General features: G+C 37.7%; 1 protein-coding gene across 1 annotated transcript in view; it reads left to right on the top strand.

Moving 5' to 3' along the window:
* LOC108515225 (cytosolic carboxypeptidase 4-like) overlaps nt 1-18,647 on the top strand; it is a 569,984-nt gene that overhangs the window by 302,948 nt on the left and 248,389 nt on the right. The window lies entirely within an intron of this gene.

Here is an 18,647-nt window from a genome sequence, read left to right as displayed (position 1 = left end):
TCCATTGGAACAATCATTCCAGATGCATCTGGTGGGACAATTTTGGGGCTGACTGCAATCTCTAGAAATGCATTCTTCCCTGGGAAAACTATTAGCAAGGAGGGACAGGTGTGTAGGGCATTCAAACAGACCTTCCTTTTATTTCTGTTTGAATTTTTGTGAATATCTATTAACAATTTGCCTTCACATTGTTCCCCAACAATTGAAGCACAGCTGAATACTCAATAGGAAAATAGAAACTGGATTAGCCAATTGACTCCAGCTTCTATTTAACTACAATGCATGCAATGATGTCCTCATTAGTAATTATTTGGTGGAAAATATGTAAACATATAAATAAACACTATTTGAGTATCTCCAGATTAATTTTTGGAAGTAGGTAATCAATAATTTCTCATTACTTTCTTTTCTCTTGTCTTTCCTTTCCTCTCCTCCTCTTCCTCCAAATATTTGTAAAGCATTTTATGCATAATTCTAGGCACATTGTACCTCTAGGAAAGGACTTCCATTCATATGTGTTGACAAAAAGAACATTCAATTAAAAAAACTAGAAATGACCCCAGTGTGTTATTACATGTCCAATAAATGTTGCTGTTGTCATTTGTTGGGAAAAGGGAAGTCATTGCTAACTTGTAGTGGTCAGGAAACACTTTAAGAAAGTGTACAATTTGGATACATTCAGAGGAGAAATACCTGGGGAGGGAGTTAGAGGTGGAGTTGGGGTAAACATTAGGAGGAAAATCTAGCTATGGGCTTTGTAGTAGTTTTGCTGCTACACTACGTTACTACAGATAGTTAGCGTGAGTTAGCAGAAAGACTGACAGATAATTGAAATATTGGGGAAGTTAGTTTGCCTCCCTGAGCGTCAGTCTTCTCATGTGTAAAATGGGAATAGTAATGCTTACCTCCATTGAGATGCTATCAATTAAGTGAAATAAGTAATGAAGTAATGTACAGAGCATGAAGCATGCAGCCAGGCCCTTTTCTGCACCTCCAGTGTAATAGATAAAATCATGGAGGTCTTTGTGTGATGAATTTGGACGTATTTCTACTGGTCTTTGTTGATGAAAGTTATGATTTATAGGAAGTCTTTATTCTATATTAAATACACATAAACTACTTTCAACCATCTTACAAGTGGCAGAGGGTGAGAAACTATGTACAATATTAAATTTCACTTGGATTATTTGAAATTTCTCTTAATTTGAGCAGAACTAGCACTAGTAGAAAGAAAGAGCATGCTGACAAAATTAGTAATGCTTAAAAAGTGCTTAGATATCACCCCGGGGCTTTAGGGGGGTTGCCTGCATTATGTAGGAAAACAACTTCACTCCTAACCCAATGTTGTGAAGTTCTGAAGGAAGTAACTTACTGCTTGTTGAGGTTCTAATTACACATCACTCTTGTTTATTCATTAAAGGGAGTCTCCAGCAGGCCTGTATGTAGCCAGACTTTGGTAGTGCACTCCTAAGTACTTTATGCATCAAAAAGTAATAAAGTATCTCTTAAAATATGACATAGTCTAATTTGACCACTGATGTTGATAATCTGGCCTCTCTCCCTTCTTTTTTCCTTAGTTATTGAAGATCTCTCCCTTTTCCTGGACAGAACTCTTGTGAACTTCTTCCTTCACCACCCCCTGAGCTCCCTTATCTTCCATTGTTTACCTTCCATGGAAGAAGGTTAAATGTACTCAGTGGCTCTTTTGCCTCCTTAGCTAACATGAGAAGGATCTGTTCTTTTACCTGAACTCTAACAAAAGAAATTCCACATCTCCACTGGAGGTTTGAAATGCAAATAAACTGAGAGTAGTTTTCATGTCACAGATTTGGTTTCTCTGCTCCCTTCCCTTAGGAAATTGTATTTTTCTTTGCCCTGGCTTTTACCTGCTCCCCAGCCCTCCATCTTGCCTCAGGCATGTTGGTTCTCTGGCCCTTGTTTCTTTTTGAGATCATTAGATTTCTTTCATGTTAACTGTTGCTGCTTCCAAGACCCTCACCTTCCTCATTTTTCAGTGTGATTACTTTTGCTAATATGCTCACTGTCTACCATGCCCTTCCACTAAGCCTTCAGCAGCCTTTGCTCTGGTCCTCCAGAAATATTTCGTGAAGGGGGAGCTGACCTGGGACAATGCCAATTGAACAAGTGCCGCGGGCTGAGCGTGTGCCTCCTGGCCAATCAGTCTTCCAGCCCCCGTAAGAGCTCATTTCCTCCTGATCCTTGACACAAGCTTTCCTCACTTCATGAGTTTCTGATTAATATTCGGAAAGAATTTTCTCTGATGGCATTAGTGGGAAATCAGACTGTCAATTTATTTATATCCAGCCTCAGGGTAGAACCACATGTGTGGGTAAAGCTATTAGATGCAGAAAATACTCTGTGTGTGTTTGTATGTACACATATTGACTGGAGGTGACATTTAGAGTGGAAATCCATTGCCCCATGGGTTGGAAAGTGACTCACAGTGGGATATAAAAATGCCAGAGAAAGATCTGGTGTTGTTGCTAATGGAGGTCACATTTTCAAACCCTGGTTGATGGTTTTCCCTAGAAATGCTGTGTCCTCTATGGATAATCACAGTATCATTTATGAGTGGTCTTGCTTGGTCCAAACTTAAGGTGGTGGCCTAATCTCACATCATAAGGAAGCACATATCTCTCGTAAATCTCCTACTTCTGAGATTGACAAAATGGGCTACTGACCTGGGGTAGACCAGAACAGGGAATAGGGAGCAAGGGCTTCTGATGGGCCAGCAGTCATGGTGTCTTGGTGCGAAGTTTAGGGGAGCTAAGTTAGGGGTGCAATTCTCCTGCTTATTGAAAGTACAGAGATAAGATGCTCAATTTCTCTCAAACTCATTATTAGGACTGTTGTAAAAGTTAAAATATATACATATACACACATAAGTAGATATAATTTATATGTGTATATACTATATTGTATATGCATATATGTATATATGTGTATGTATGTGTGTATATATTCATGCATTTATGTATGTATAATGAAAGAACATGATCAGCATAATAATCCAGGTTGGGTTGGATTCCCTTAATGTATTCTCATAGCATCCTATAGTTTTTGGTCACAGCACTTTCAAAACTGTAATGAAACAATTAATAATGTAATGCCTCTCTAGACTAAGATGATCATTAAAATGACTCCTCTAGATTAAGTTCAATGAGGGTATAGGGATTTTGTCTTTAGCCTGAGAACAATGTAACAATGTCTGACACTTGGAAAGAACTTACTATATATATTTTTGCAAAAATGAATGAATAGTAAATGTTAATGTTTCTTAAGTCTGAATAGAAATGAACTCTATTAAGGATTTTCTGTGACTAATGGACATTGACACCTCTATTGGTCTGCTTTATTTTCATTCTGGATTAAGTAAGAGTCAACAGTATCCTAGGTGCCCATTTAATTTTTAACCATCTAGCAAAATGGAAATATGAACCCCATTTTATAGCTGTGACTCTTACAGCCTCCTGGACCTTGGTTTTGGCCAGTGTTTGTCATTTGTAGACTGACTCTTACTTTGACACATAGGTATCAGCAACACTCAGGGTTGCAAATCTTATATGGGCATGTGGATACAGAAAGTCATAGCCAGACAGAGTTCCTAGGCTGGTGGGGGTTTCTGATATTTGGCCCATCACCCCATTAATAATTTAGCACTTGTTAGGCCATGCATTTGGGATTTGATTTAGGGAAAAAATGTCACAGAAACACTAAGAAGAGCAATCCCCCATGTTGGCAGGTAGAGATAAATCATAGAATATTAGAACATTCTGGAGGAAAGCTGTTTGGGATGTAACACCAAACATCATGCAGATTCAGTGGAGGTTATAGTAACATTACCTTCATTTATGCGGAATGTGTGTTGGCTGGCTGTACTACACAGAGAGCAAAGGCGGGTATTCACAAAGACAAAAGTAAGCCATGATCTTTTAATTAAGAAAAGTTCCTGTCTCATTTATTTCCTATTTATTCCCCCTCCATATCTGTTTCCTAAAAAGGGTCATAGAAGACCTGAAGATTTCTAGATTCTTGATCTTTTTTCCAGAATTTACCTACCTGTTCCATGTTTCACTCCATCTGGCCTTGAACTTCCACTGAATGGCTATGTAGCAGTTATGCACTAATAAACAGTGCAAGAATTGGTGTTACTTTGCTTATTAATGGATACTATTTAAAGAGCCATTGATAGAAAGAGTATCAGTAATTGTCAGATTGATGGATGAGATGATTTGAAGCAGGGAGACTTTTGGCTTCCATAAGATAAGACTCTGCCAAAGGTGAGGACTGTAAAGGTAAAGGTGATACAATCTAGACCTGCAGGTAGATCTAATATAACCTCATCTATGTGACCAGTATTGGGATTTTCTTTTCTGTCTATAGTAACTGTTGTCCCTTTGCAGAATTTCAGCAGTATGCTCCTATCTTTTGCTACCTGCTGCAGCATCTTGAATTTCCAAGTCTCTTTCATTGACAATACATCCCAGTTCTTTTGCCAACCACAGGATCTAACCTGAACACTCCCCCTTTTGTAAGTAAGAATGAGACAGCTAAACAAGGTTGGAGGCAGGCAGGAAGAAGACAGGACTAATTGGAAAAGGTTTCATTAAAAAATAAAACATTTCTCCTCATTTGAACTGAACAAAGTCTGCTAACAAGTGTTCTGCCTGGTGGGGTTTCCAGTTGTTCCCTCCTGAGCACTTGAGTATCAAAGTTGTGTGGGCCCATGGTAGGACTGCTTGCTCTGTTGCCAGGGCAATTACAGCCTGACAGTGCTCAGGTCTGTTCCTGTTTTTATTACTATTGTTATTACTTACCTGCTCATGGACTTTGGGGGCCTCTCTACAGAGATGCACACCCTGGGGAATCACAAAGCCACAGGCACATTTTTAGCCACGGCTTGGCAGTCCTTGGATTGATATGAATTTAGCATATTCCCTTTATCTAGTAAGCAGAACCATATATGTGTTTAGACTTAACTCCCACAAGAAAGAGGGTTTCCTGCAGAAAATGTCAGTTTTCCACTCCAGGCAAGGAGCAGAAAGGAGGGATGGCAGTATCTTCATTTTCATCTGAAAAGATCTATGGGGGCCAATTGACCGGGACTTCCTGCCTGACAATGGGCAGAGAGACATATTCATTGTTAAACTGCTTGGGTCCTAGACTTCCATTATTGCTACAGCTATACATAAATACATTTATAAACAAACATACAAATAAATAAATTTACCCTTTAGAGCAATCAGAATGCTTTGCATTCTTGTGTGCATGTTCATGTTTCAAAAGGTAACATATACAGGTCTCATCCTCTCTTCAAATCTACTTGCACTTTGGTAGGTGACATTTGCTTAAAAACAGAGTAAAGTTTTAGAAACGATCTTTTTTCCCTTAAAGTTAATTGTATTACTAATCCAATATAGTCAATACATGTCTTTTTTAACTGATTTTTTAAGTTCAAACATTTTAAAATTAACCATTATTTTTTAATTTACTTATAGACTCAATATGAGTTTTATACAGCAATCTCATTGCTTTTAAGACCTGAATTATTATTTTCTCTGCATTTGGTCAGGCCTCATTTACTGAACTGAATATAAAATTGTTATATGCTTTTGGTCAGATATTATCTTTTAGATCATAACAGCAAATTGTAGCCATGCATAAATCTGCAGACTCTAATGTGTATTAGCCTCTCTTCCTGTTTATATTTGTTTGTTCTGAGTCTCTCCTTCTCCAAAGTATTCAGTCAAGCAAAACTTGAAGGAAAATAATAATAGTATCAATGAAGGAGAGTTTTAGTGACTAAAAATGCTCAGAACTTGAATGCCTACAGGAGCCAAGCAGGTAATGTAAATTCAGGGACTGAGAAAGTGTAAAACAGTATGTACTTAACTGCTTATGTTGCTACACCTGCTTAGCTCTTTCACCTTTAAGACACTGTGCAGGGACAAGCAAGCAAAAGATGTCTGTAAGTATACACGTCCCAAAGTCCTAACGAAGAGAAGCTTCAGACATTCAAGGCAAATCCTATTTTAGTGTATGTTTTACCTTCCTTAATAGGCATAAGATCCTTGGGGATTGACATTTCTTATTCCCGTCAATGATCCTTTAAATGTCCACCCTGGACTCTAAAATGACACCCTGTACCAAACACTGTGCTAGAGATGTAGAAATAAAGGCAGTTGTTAGACTGGAGGCAGGCACATGCGTCACCCTCAAGAATTGAGACCATGCTTTTTTTCCCAACTCCTAAAACAGAGTCATGTACATAGTAAGAGCTAATTCAATGGCCATTAAATGAATGAATGAACAATGGGCTCTCATAATTGTTTGCTGGAGATAATGATGCTCACCCAGTCCAGTTAGCAGAACTAGACTGGGTGAGCATCATTATCTCTAGCAAATAGTTATAAGAACACTGTAATTCTTTATGAAGCCAAGGACACCTCTTAAAGAGATACCCACGCACAAATTTACATGCAATAATAGGAGAATTACCAACATCCATGGACCCTCATTGGTCAGTGAAACCCAGTTAAAAGCCTTTTTGCTACAGCAAGCAAACAGAGAAACTGGAGGTAGGGAGCTGAGAGATGGTTCTAAGCGTGGTGACCATGCTAAGATCTCATCCAAGTACAGGGCTCCATACCAAGTTACTCTCGTGGCTCTGAGAATGTCACATTACTTCATCTCATGTTCTGCCCAATTTATCTGACTAGTCAAATGAATCTTTTTGGGGACAATTTCTCTATTCTCTGCCCTAAGCTCTAAATTTTCTTTCTTCAATTCAACTTCCACTTTCCATATAAATTATGTATAATGGAAATACTAATCTTTTATCTTACCTCATTCAACAACTTCAATTATGTAGAGGAATAAAAGCTCTGACTTCCCTTGAATGTCAGTTCTGAATACTTGGCCTTTCTGTGTTTTATCCACATCAAATGACCAGGTAAAATTGGAGAAAAATAAAGATTTCAGCTGAAAAAAAGAGAAGCAAAACTAAGCAAAGATGAGTGGCATTTATATATCCATATAAATGTGCACACACACAAACACACATATTTGTGATTTGTGCAGATTCTGCTATGCCTCTGTGTGTAATATTACATATTGCATAGGTAAAAAGTGTCTGAAAAAATTCACTTTTATGGAGCATTTACTCTGTGCCTCCATGCAAGGCATGTGCACTTTATATCTCATTTAATCTTTATAGAAGCACTTAAGTGGTAGATACTATTTTCCCATTTTTAAGAAGAGGACATTGAGCTTAAAGAGCTTATGTAACTCGAAAGTGGTCATTTGGACAGAAAGTTGGAATTTAGATCCCAGAGAGGTGACTACCAAAATACTCCCTTTTTGCTACTTAAAGTAGAGAGATCTTGTTGGGGAGTGTATTTTGGAGCAGTACCACTCAAAGTATCTGGTCTATGAGCTGTTGATTCATTGGCTGCTACAATGATACAAGGAGCTTGTACTCACGATCCCAGTGCCCCCTTCATTGACAAAATCAGCTGAACTAAAAACAGATGCTTAGTTACATGATTGATTTATATTCTGGCTTAGGCTTCTTATTTTATCACAAATAAAAGTTCATAACTATTTCATAGGCAAATGCTAATCTGCAGACCACACTTTGTGTAGCCCTGAACTTGACTATGATGGTCCTCTTACCCAACAAAAACTACTAGCTATTCAGCATGACCAGTGAAGATATGCCTAGTGGACCACTGTCTTGGCAGACACCATATGGAAGATTAGGGAGGTACAGCTTCATATTAATATTTTTTCACCTTTTTGAAAATAGTTTTGATTTGTGTCTTATCCCCATCATCTTCCAAGAATACTGGATGGACTTGAATGAGCTGCTGTAGGGCTTGGAGGTCTAAGTAAAGGTTAGGATTGATATTCCACTGGTTTTCACTGGCGTGACTATACCAATTGATAGTATAGACAAGACTTCCACACCTGTGGGTTAATGGCCCTGCTCACGCCCACCAAGCAAATCCCCTACCCACTACTTCACTATCCTGTTCTTCCCCACACTTCTTCCATGATCCCCCAGGACTTTATTGAGATTCAGAAACTGAAGGGTTAAAGCCAAACAAAGCAAAACTCAGCTCCATTGCTGTGGCCAGCTTCTGTTCTAATTGGTCATTGTCCTTTTCATTTTAGCTTCTCAAAATGATGTATGTAACCATGGGGACAGCAGCACCTTTCTCCTTCCCTCGATCTGTGGTTTTAGAAGGAAAAGTGCAAAATTAGGTCTGAGAGAACCCATAGAGACCCAGGTTTAGAGAGATTACTCCTGCTAGTCACCACACAAGGTAGCTGCAGGTAGGTTTCAGAAGCCAGGGTGTGGAGCTCAGAGAGCAAAGGGCCAGAGAAGATGAGTACAGGGGACAGTGGTCACAACAGTGAAGGGGAGGGAGGCAGGCTGTTACTGCACAATACTGGGCTTGTGCATGTCTCTGGTGCCATAGAGTTTTTTGGTGAAGACATGAGAAAAGAGAGAGGGAATCTGGAACAGCAGAACTTAGGGGGAACATAATTTATAAGAAAGGCTAGTCTCCGGATCTGCAAAAGCTCTTGGTAAACAAATACATGAAGTGTAAAGCCTCTATTGAAATGGACAATTTAGTAGAGTCAGGGGACTATTTCTGTCACTCTGGCTCTAGTGCTACTTAATTACATAACTTTTTAAATGCAGTTTATGCATCTAAAAAAACAGAGTTTGGCTTGATCAGACTCTAGGCTATCTAATGATACAGCCTCTGATTCACATTTACCCTCTCTATGCATCCTCAAGAAAGACATGGACATGTAATCACAGAGGGTCTAGCTGTCTGCTGTGGCCATTCATGGTGTAGGGACAATTTCACCAATAAAAGACCCAAAGGAAGGTCCAGCATAGAAATGAAGGACACGTTTGAAGTCTAGCCCACACCTTCAGCCCTGCTATGCCAGTGAATATATGGCCTTTTTTGCAGTTACTAAGGAAACAATTGTCAGTAATGGATTAGGAAACCTGGGCTGAAAGGACACACACAGAGGGGGCTTTGTGCAGAGGAGCCCATCAGATGAAATCTGGCAGAGACACCAACATGCTTAGTGATTGATCCAGTCCTCAGCATGAAAGCATTAGAGTCCATTTGATCAGGTCGATAAGTGGAGAAGCCACAGAGCCCATCCACCAGTCCTCATGCTTTCTTCTCTGCTACCTATTAGAGTTCACAGATCTGCATGGCTGGATTGACTCAGTTTTAAATTCTCTGTTGGATGCGTGTTGACGCAGGGAATATACACACTTAATTCAAGTTCAGAGCCTCTCCAAACCTGTTTAAAACTCCAAAAGTCACTTTCAACTCATGCTGGCTCTTTGTAAAGGTTCTGAGAATGTTTGGAGGGACAATACTAAGGAAATAGATGTCTCATTGCTATTTCTTCACCAGACCTTTTCATTGGGTGTTTACCTCCCCTGCCAAGTAGACCCAAGCCTAGTGAACCCAAAAAAGTTAAGGGGAATCTAGGTGATACCAGGTAGTTCATGGGAAGGAAAAAGTAGGAACCTTAGAAACTAGATAGGCCTAACCAGCTTATTCCTTTGCCTTTTGTTACTGAGCATTTAAATTAAAATATTAAATTTAAATTTAATGATTTATAAAAGTTAATTTTAAATTTAATTTTATTTATAGATTTAAAATCACATATTACATAAAATAACATCTTAATTCAGCTATACTTCTTTCAGGCTTACATGCATTGCCGAAGGAAAGAATGACTAGCAAAAGCAATTACGTAATTTGTGGATTTAAAAAAAATAAGGAAAATGCACAAAGAAAATATTTAAATCATGCAACCTCATCATGCATTTCTAACCAGTTAACATTTTTATACCCATATATCATTTTAAAAATTTAAAGTAGGCCGGGCGCGGTGGCTCAAGCCTGTAATCCCAGCACTTTGGGAGGCCGAGATGGGCGGATCACGAGGTCAGAAGATCGAGACCATCCTGGCTAACATGGTGAAACCCTGTCTCTACTAAAAAATACAAAAAACTAGCCGGGCGAGGTGGCGGGTGCCTGTAGTCCCAGCTACTCGGGAGGCTGAGGCAGGAGAATGGCATAAACCCGGGAGGCAGAGCTTGCAGTGAGCTGATATCCGGCCACTGCACTCCAGCCTGGGCGACAGAGCGAGACTCCATCTCAAAAAAAAAAAAAAAAATTTAAAGTAAAATTGGGATAATAAAGAATATAGCACACTATAGTCAATTGTAATTTACATTATGATTATATCCCTGACGTTGCCAATTTGAAATACATTATGATGTCAGTATTTCCACAGTGTGAATTCACTCAAGTTTATCTGACTAGTAATAAAGCGAACCGGTGCACATTTTGGATTTTCTCTGTTGCTCATTTTGCGATTATTTCCTTAATATTTATTTCTGAAATTTGTACTGTTAGCTCCAAGAGTTTAAACACTATTAAGGCTTTTGAAATACACTTCCAAATTTTTCTTGGAAAGAATGCAGTGGCATGTGCTTTTGCCGATGCTAGTATGTAACAGTGACTGTTTCCAGTCCATTTCCAGCAGACGATTATGATTTGGGGCTGAGGGTAAGCCTGAGACGAGAAGAGAATCATAGTATTTTATTGTTACATTAATTTACATTTTATATGAAAGCAAATTCACTTTTTTTCTCTATTGAAATTATGTTTATTTTGTTGTTTCCATTTTAGTTTAGTTTGTGGTACTTCAGGCTATTTAGATATATTCAAATGTTATATATCCAATCATTAATATTTTCCTTTATGATTTCTTCCTTTGAAAATATGCACTGAAAACCTTCTCCTGGTTTGGAGATGATAAAACATTAATATATTCTAATCCTTTTATCATTAAATTCTTTGAACATTTAACTCTTTAATCAAAATAATTTTTTTTTTTTTAATATTTGGGGTAAGATTTTCCCTCAAATATTAACAAACTGCTTTTGAGTTTTATCTTTATTGTAGTCCTTTTCCTGGTGCCTGAAGGGCTCCTTTGTCAACTGCAAACCTTTATTTATCCCAAGATTTTTGTGCTTTCTGTAGTCTTCCTTTGATCTGCCTGCCATGTTTTATTATCAGTACCAAAACATTTCATCATCATCGCGTACAAGAGCTTTTCCTTATTTGTAAGGGAAAACCCTCGTTAATAGTTTTTACTTTTTATTCTGAGATATTCTTGCCATGTATTCTTCCGGAGGGGAATTTGTTTTCCAAGTCTGAAAATCCCCAGTGGCATTCTGATTTCCTATGCTTTGATAGACTAATAGGGGGAGAATTCATATTGCATGGTCCTGGGCCTTGCTTTCCCAGAATTTATTTAGATGTTCCTTGCTGTCTCTTGGTCCTAGGATTTATCACATAACCCTTGTGATATTTATTAGTAATTTCATTCTCAGGTATTTTATAGTTCTGTAACTATTGTGAATGGAATTTTTATCATACTTAATAATTTATTTTGCTGGTTTAAACAAAGAAAATGGATTTTTGTATATTTGTAAACTATTTACTCAACTGTTGCCTTATCTCTAATAAATTTTGTCTTTCAGTTGATTCATTTGGTTTGTTTTAGGATATAATCAGTCTGCAAATAAAGATAATATGATTCTTCTTTTCTCTCTCTTTTTTTTTTTTTTTTTTTTTTTTTTTTTGAGACGGCAGTCTCGCTCGGTCGCCCAGGCATGCGAGTGCGAGTGGCCGGAGTATCAAGGCTCACTGCAAGTCCGCCCACCGCCGGTTACGCCATTCTCTGCCTCAGCCTCCTGAGTAAGCTGGGACTACAGGCCGCCCCGCTACCTCGCCCGGCTAGTTTTTTTTTTGTATTTTTTAGGTAGAGACGGGCGGTTTCCACCATGTTATCCAGGATGGTCTCGATCTTCTGACCTCGTGTCCGCCCATCTCAGGCCTACCCAGTAAGCTAGAGATACAAAGGACATATGAGACAACAACAGAGACAAGGCCACCGGACCTTAGATTTTGAGCCACGGCGCCCGGCCTGATTCTTCTTTTCTAATATGTATGACTCATTTTTTCTTATCTTATTGAATTGTCTGGGTCTTGTCAAATATAGTAAATAACAGTGGTGAAAGCAGGCCATAGTTTTGGTGATAGTTTTAACAAGGACTGTGTTAATGTCAAGTACGATTTTGACAATTGGTTTTACATAAGCATTTGCTGCTGTTATTGATAATAATAAGTACTTATATAATATGCAATGGGCCAACAACTGATCTCAACTTATATATTAATTCATGGAATTATCTCAGCAACTCCATGAATTAGATATTATTATGATTATTATAATTATTATTTCCATTATATAGATGAGAAAACCGAAGCACCAAAAAGTCAAAGGGCTTCCCCAGGACCCTGCAGTTAGAAGTGCAAGCACGAGGACTGTAACCCCAGCAGTATGGGTCTTGGGGCCTGTGTTTACACACACCATGCCAGGCTATCTTCTCAGGTTTACAAAGAATCCTGGTGGGCTCATATGAGATGACTTGTTTCAGACATAGATGCATCCATTTAGAAGTTCCTGCTATTTTCTTCTGTTCTCTGCCCTTTATCTTGATATGTTTGGTATGTTAACATCTATACTAGCAGATTTCCTAATGATACCATCATCATGCCATTCTTAGAAAAATACTCTCTAAATCATGTATATTTTTTATATATTATATTTCTGAACATAAATTACTTTTTTAAAATTGAGATATCTATGTATCTATGTATCTATATAGCTTTCTATGTATCTATCTATCTATGAGGTTGGTTTGCTGCCCTGTTTATACATTAGTAATACAATAATCAGTTTTTGGTATTAGGATTATGTTAATAATTTAAAACAAATTATGAAACTATTTTTTGTTGATGATGTGGTTTGCATTCAATGTTTCCCCTTCTCTAGGTTTGTCTTCCTGAGGCTCCTACCCATAACATTTTGAGGTACCAATACTTTCTCTTCAAAATTACATGTATCTTGCTCCACTGTCTTAGGTATTAGTAGTATGAATAAATATTAGATTGTTTAATTTTAGTTATTTATAAGGATCTTGATCCTTTTTTCTTTCTTTTCTTTAATTATATTTCAAATACTTGGAGATCTTGTTTGATATGTAAACTCAGATATGTTTTGTACCATAGGTGAGTACTCTCTTCCTTCTCCTCAACCTCCTTTCCTTCCTTTTCTTTCTTCTTGGCTTCTGCTATGACTACCATACTATCTGAGTTTTAAATTCCGAATGGGAGCATATCGCTTTTTCATAATCTCTTCTAAAATTCCTATTTATATATTTAGCTCATCATTTTTATCTAATCTGTTGTGTTAGTCAGTTTTGCACTGCTATAAAGGAATACCTGAGAGTGGGTAATTTATAAAAAAAAGAGGTTTATTTGGCTTACAGTTCTGCAGGCTGGACAAGCATGGTCACAGCATCTGCTCAGCTTCTGGTGAGGCCTCGGGGAGCTTTTCCTCATGGCAGAGGTGAAGGGGGAGCAGGCATGTCACATGGTGAGAACAGGAGCAAGAGAGAGAGGAGCAGGTGCCAGGCACTTAAAACAACCAGCTCTTGCCTGAACTAAAAATTCACTCGCTCCCATGGGGAGGGTACCAAGCCATCCATGAGGGATTCAACCCCATGACCCAAACACCTCCCACCAGACCCCACCTCCAACATTGTGGATCATATTTCAACATGAGATTTGGAGGGGACGAATATCCAATTCATATCATCTACCTTTGAGATATTGGAAAACTTCTTGAAGTTGTCTTCTCTGTAATAGATTTTATTTTCTACATTGAACAGTCTAACTCATTATTTTGGCCTTTAATTTAGAAATTGAATTTTCATCTCAATGGTGCTGTCACTTCTAATTTCTTATTGTTTCCTTTTTGTGCCTTTTAATGTACTTTCACCAATGCAATATACTCGTTTCTTTTAGAAAATGTAAACAAGAAATTTCCCAGATTTTTCCCATTTCTGGCAGTAAATCTATTTCACAAAAAGACATTTGTTTGGTATCTTCAGAGTGGCCCCCTTTTATCTGCAATATTTCTTCATAGATTTAACATCTTTTCTCTGTGCATGTTTACAGAGGATATTCAATGATGCTCTGTTTTACAAAAAGTGATTACCAGAGGTGGTTGTAAGACTTTGGGGGCAGATACTAAACCCTATTCACTTATAACTTGGATTTTGTAACAAAGACAGAGACCCATGCAAGGTTTGAGGATTCATTTGGGACCATCACACAAAGCCAGGACCTCCAGAGATGACAACTGTGGTCAATGAATTAGTAAAACTGCAATCTGCAAAGGGATAATGTGGGTGTATTTGACTTTCTTGGCCATGGCTTTGGGTAGAGCAGTAAAAACAGTCAAAGTCTTCATTCATAATTTCTAAACATAGCCCTCCTTCAAGCAGATTTGGAATCACAATTCAAATGTCCCTGTAGCCCAAAAAACCTCAAGCCAAAAATGCTGTCTGTAGTGGTTTCTGATTGGCAGTGTCCTCAAGTACTTAGGGGAGAAAAACAAAAGTTCCAGATGAAGAAAAGAGCACTAACACCAGTCTACAAAAACAGACTTTAATATTAAAAAAAAATAAGTTTAGAATTTTAAAAATTATAAAATAATTGAGAAAACAGGCCTATACTATTGACACTCAACAGAAAAATCAAACTAATGAATGATGCCCAGAAACACTGCGTATGCAGGAATAATAGGGTATGGTAATATAAAATAACCATGGTTATATGTTTTTCAGAAATGGTTTTGAGATGAATGAGTTTACAAGTAGATTCAATCTAGTTGAAGAAAGAATTATTAATATGGAACAAAAATATGAGAAAAATCAGAATTTACTACAGTGAAACAAAGAAATAGAAAATAAGAAAGTAAGGTTAAAAGATGTGGAGGACAAAGGGAAAATAGAAAACATACGTTAAATATTAACTTATCTTTGATTTCCTTGACAGAGATAAGGGAGAGGCAATATTCAAAAAGATCATGGATGACATTTTTCTAGAATTATTGAAACATACTAATTATCCTATTAATAAATCCCAAATAAAAGAAATGAAAATAAATTTAAATCTACTTCAGAAAATCCAAGATAAAGAGAAGATCTTACAAACTGCTAACCTGAATTCCACCATTCATTTGTAGGCATATATAACCTTCAAAACATTTTTTCCAGGTTGCAATAATTTCTTATTCTTTAAAATTTCTGAACTATGTGGATATTTTCTTGATGATATTATAGAGCCTCTTCTCCTGGAAGTGTTTACGTTTTCTTGGCAAACTATAGCAATAAAATCTGAAAGTGTGGGTGGAGGGGAGTGGGGTCTGAGGATCATCACCTCTGCTTTCATTGCCAAACCTTTGGCATAAATTGTATGACTACCTGCTTTGTACCTTGACTTTATTCAACTTTATTTAAATCATAAGCATTTTTCATATTCTAAATGGTTGTTATAATTATCATTTTAATAGCTTCCCTGTAGTCCATCAAATTTATTCCATTACAATTTCCTTAGTCATTACTCCCCTATTAGACACTTATGGTTTTATTTCCCTCAAATTTGGATTATTATATATAATACTGTCATAATATACATTTTTATGCCTATAGCTTCCCTTTTATTTTGGTTCAGTTTATTAGGAAGGGTTCCCTGAAGTGACATTACCATGTCAAATGTTACGGGGCCACTGCCCTGAAGGTCTCAATCAATTTACACTTCCACCAGGTATTTTGATATGTGCCAGTTTCAGCATGTGCCAGTGTCAGCACTAAGTATTATTAAGTTTAAAATATAGGCCGGGTGCGGTGGCTCATGCCTGTAATCCCAGCACTTTGGGAGGCTGAGGTGGGTGGATCACCTGAGGTCAGGAGTTTGAGACCAGTCTGGCCAATGTGGTGAAGCCCTGTTTCTACTCAAAATACAAAAATTAGCTGGGCGTGGCAGCAGGCATCTGTAATCACAGCCACAAGGCAGGCTGAGGCAGGAGAACGGCTTGAACCCAGGAGGCAGAGGTTGCAGTGAGCTGAGATCATGTCACTGCACTACAGCCTGGGCAACAAGAGCGAAACTCTGACACATACACACACACTATATATATATATATATACACACACATATATATATATATAGAGAGAGAGAGAGAGAGTAAGCAAACTTATATAGTAAGAGAATATTATATATATTATATACGTAATAGTCTATCAATTTGCAGAGTGTAGAAGGCATTTTTATTTAAATAACGAAATGGGATATTTTCCCACATTTGCTTGTTTGTTCTCTTTTGCACACCAATTATCAGTATTTATGCTATTTAAACATCTTTTGTGGACCTGATGTTTGTCTTACAGATATCTAACATAACTATTCTTCTTTTGTGGTGAGTTATCAAGAAAAGCTGTTAAAAAACACAGAGAGGGTTGTGCTGGTCAGCCTTGCTTACTAATACTGTGCAGAGATAGGGACCTATATGCCATGAACCTTCTACCTTTCCCTCAAATTTATTTTTGTGCAAAATAAAACCTTGTTTAAGTCACTATAGTCAGAATTTGTTTTACCATCTGTGGAAAAAATTTCTAATTAAGACATCTGAGCTGGGTGAGAAGGGAATTGGATCTCTATTTTATTTATACTCACTTTTAAACATACCCAGAGCCAGTTTTATTCATCAACTTTCTACTGTGTACCCATGATAACCCTGACCAAAGTGGAGGTCAAAATTTCTAAATTTTATTTACCTATTTCCCAGTTTATATCCAGAGATATGAATAAGTCTCCTGGAGCCAAAATAAAATCAGTTTTATTTTTAATGCTCACAACATTTGACAATGGGAGAGCAAGATTTAAAGGCACTCACATGCCCAAACCCAGAGAAGTCAAGTTCTACTTGACAGATACAATATGCATCTCAGAGATAAAAATCCATCCATGCCTCTCCACGTACACTCATTTAGAGTCATTATTTATCCATTTATCACATACTGAGGATATGACATTTGACAGGTGTGTGCTCCATGCCAGGGATGTAAAGGAAGAAACATACTCCTCAGTCTTTGCCTTTGAAAAGTTCTCTTCCACACCAGTGATGGGGTGTGAGAGGAGGTCATCTACATAAACAAATATATTTAGCCCAGGAGTTCAAGGATGCAGTGAGCTGTGATAGCGCCACTGAACTCCAGCTTAGATGACAGAGCGAGACCCTTTCTCTAAAACAAATCAAAAACAAACACAACACTCAAATTATACCATGTGAGAGTAAAAAGAAAAAAATAGAGTAGTAAAGAGAGATTAATAGTGAAGTGCAAAATGGAATATAAGGGCCTTGTCCAAGTCTCCACAGCCAATAAAGTGGTACAAGTTCCTTTAATCAAGGTCTTCTGGACTACTTGTTACAATGACAACCATGACTTGAAATATGTGGGCCATCATCTGGGGCATCAAATTTTTTTACATTAGAAAGTACTATCATTTTAGCTGTTATTGGATAGAAGTTGTCTGGTATGATGAACTCTCCCTAACCTACCAGTATGCCATACACTCTGAGGTTTATTTTCCCAAAGGACTCCTTCTTTTAACCTCTACAGAGCACCTGTTATGTGTCTGCTGGAGGCTGGGGTTGCAAATGTGTATGTGAGTGCTCCTGCCCCTGAGGGCCAGAGTTTTACTCTCATTCCCTTCCTCGCCTCTCCTTTGCCATCTGTGAGGTGGCTGACTGAGCAGGAGGGTGTGACCTTCACTTTCTTCCAACCAAGCCAGCCATTCTAGAATTTTATAAAAGTAACCTGGAAAAAGCGGTGGGGGAAAGAATCAGACCTTGGAGCTTTAGAAAAGAGACTGAGATTTCTCTCTCTTTAAAAAGTGATCTTTTCTATTGACTTAAGAAAAAAAACAACTTGTTCAACATCTGTCTTTCCCTTCTGGCTGCTGTTGCTTAAGGAGGAACTGACTTCCCTTAACTCTGAAGTAATGTCTCCTTTCTTTAGGAAAACAGGTGTCAAAACATGCAGCGAATCAAATTTTCAAACAGCTGAAATAAATTTGAGGATTTTCTACCTTTTTAATGCTTTTAGCCAGGAATTCTTTTGTGAGGTTTACAATTTCCCAATTTGGAATTCTGTTTCTCCTTGGGGTGCTTATTAGCAATCCTCTTGCATTCTTATTGCTCCATTCCTGTCCTCCATAATCATTATTATTTGGCTGTGAAAATCTATTTGCAAAAAAAATGATTCACTATTGATTACTTTTTATTTAGGTCAAATGTACTTTATAAACAGGAAGGCCTCGGTACCACACTGAATTCTGTTGTATTAAATATCTTTATAGGAAGAGAGAAAGATAAATTGAGCTAATTTTGATCAATATTGTGACTGTGAAATATTCCTTATCACCAGATGCCTAGGTATGAAAGGGAGAATTATGATTCCATTTTACAGATGAGAAAATCAAGGCAAATAGCATTCACTGAGCCCAAGCCCACACAGTTACAAACTAGTGAAACCAGGAGTCACACTTAAGTCTGATCTAACTTCAAAAACCACACACTTTCTAGCTCACCAC

The sequence above is a fragment of the Rhinopithecus bieti genome, unplaced genomic scaffold (genome assembly GCF_001698545.2).
Source record: "Rhinopithecus bieti isolate Rb0 unplaced genomic scaffold, ASM169854v2 scaffold_34886, whole genome shotgun sequence".
NCBI classification, from domain to species: Eukaryota; Metazoa; Chordata; class Mammalia; order Primates; family Cercopithecidae; genus Rhinopithecus; species Rhinopithecus bieti.
This window is presented reverse-complemented; position numbering and strand designations above follow the sequence as displayed.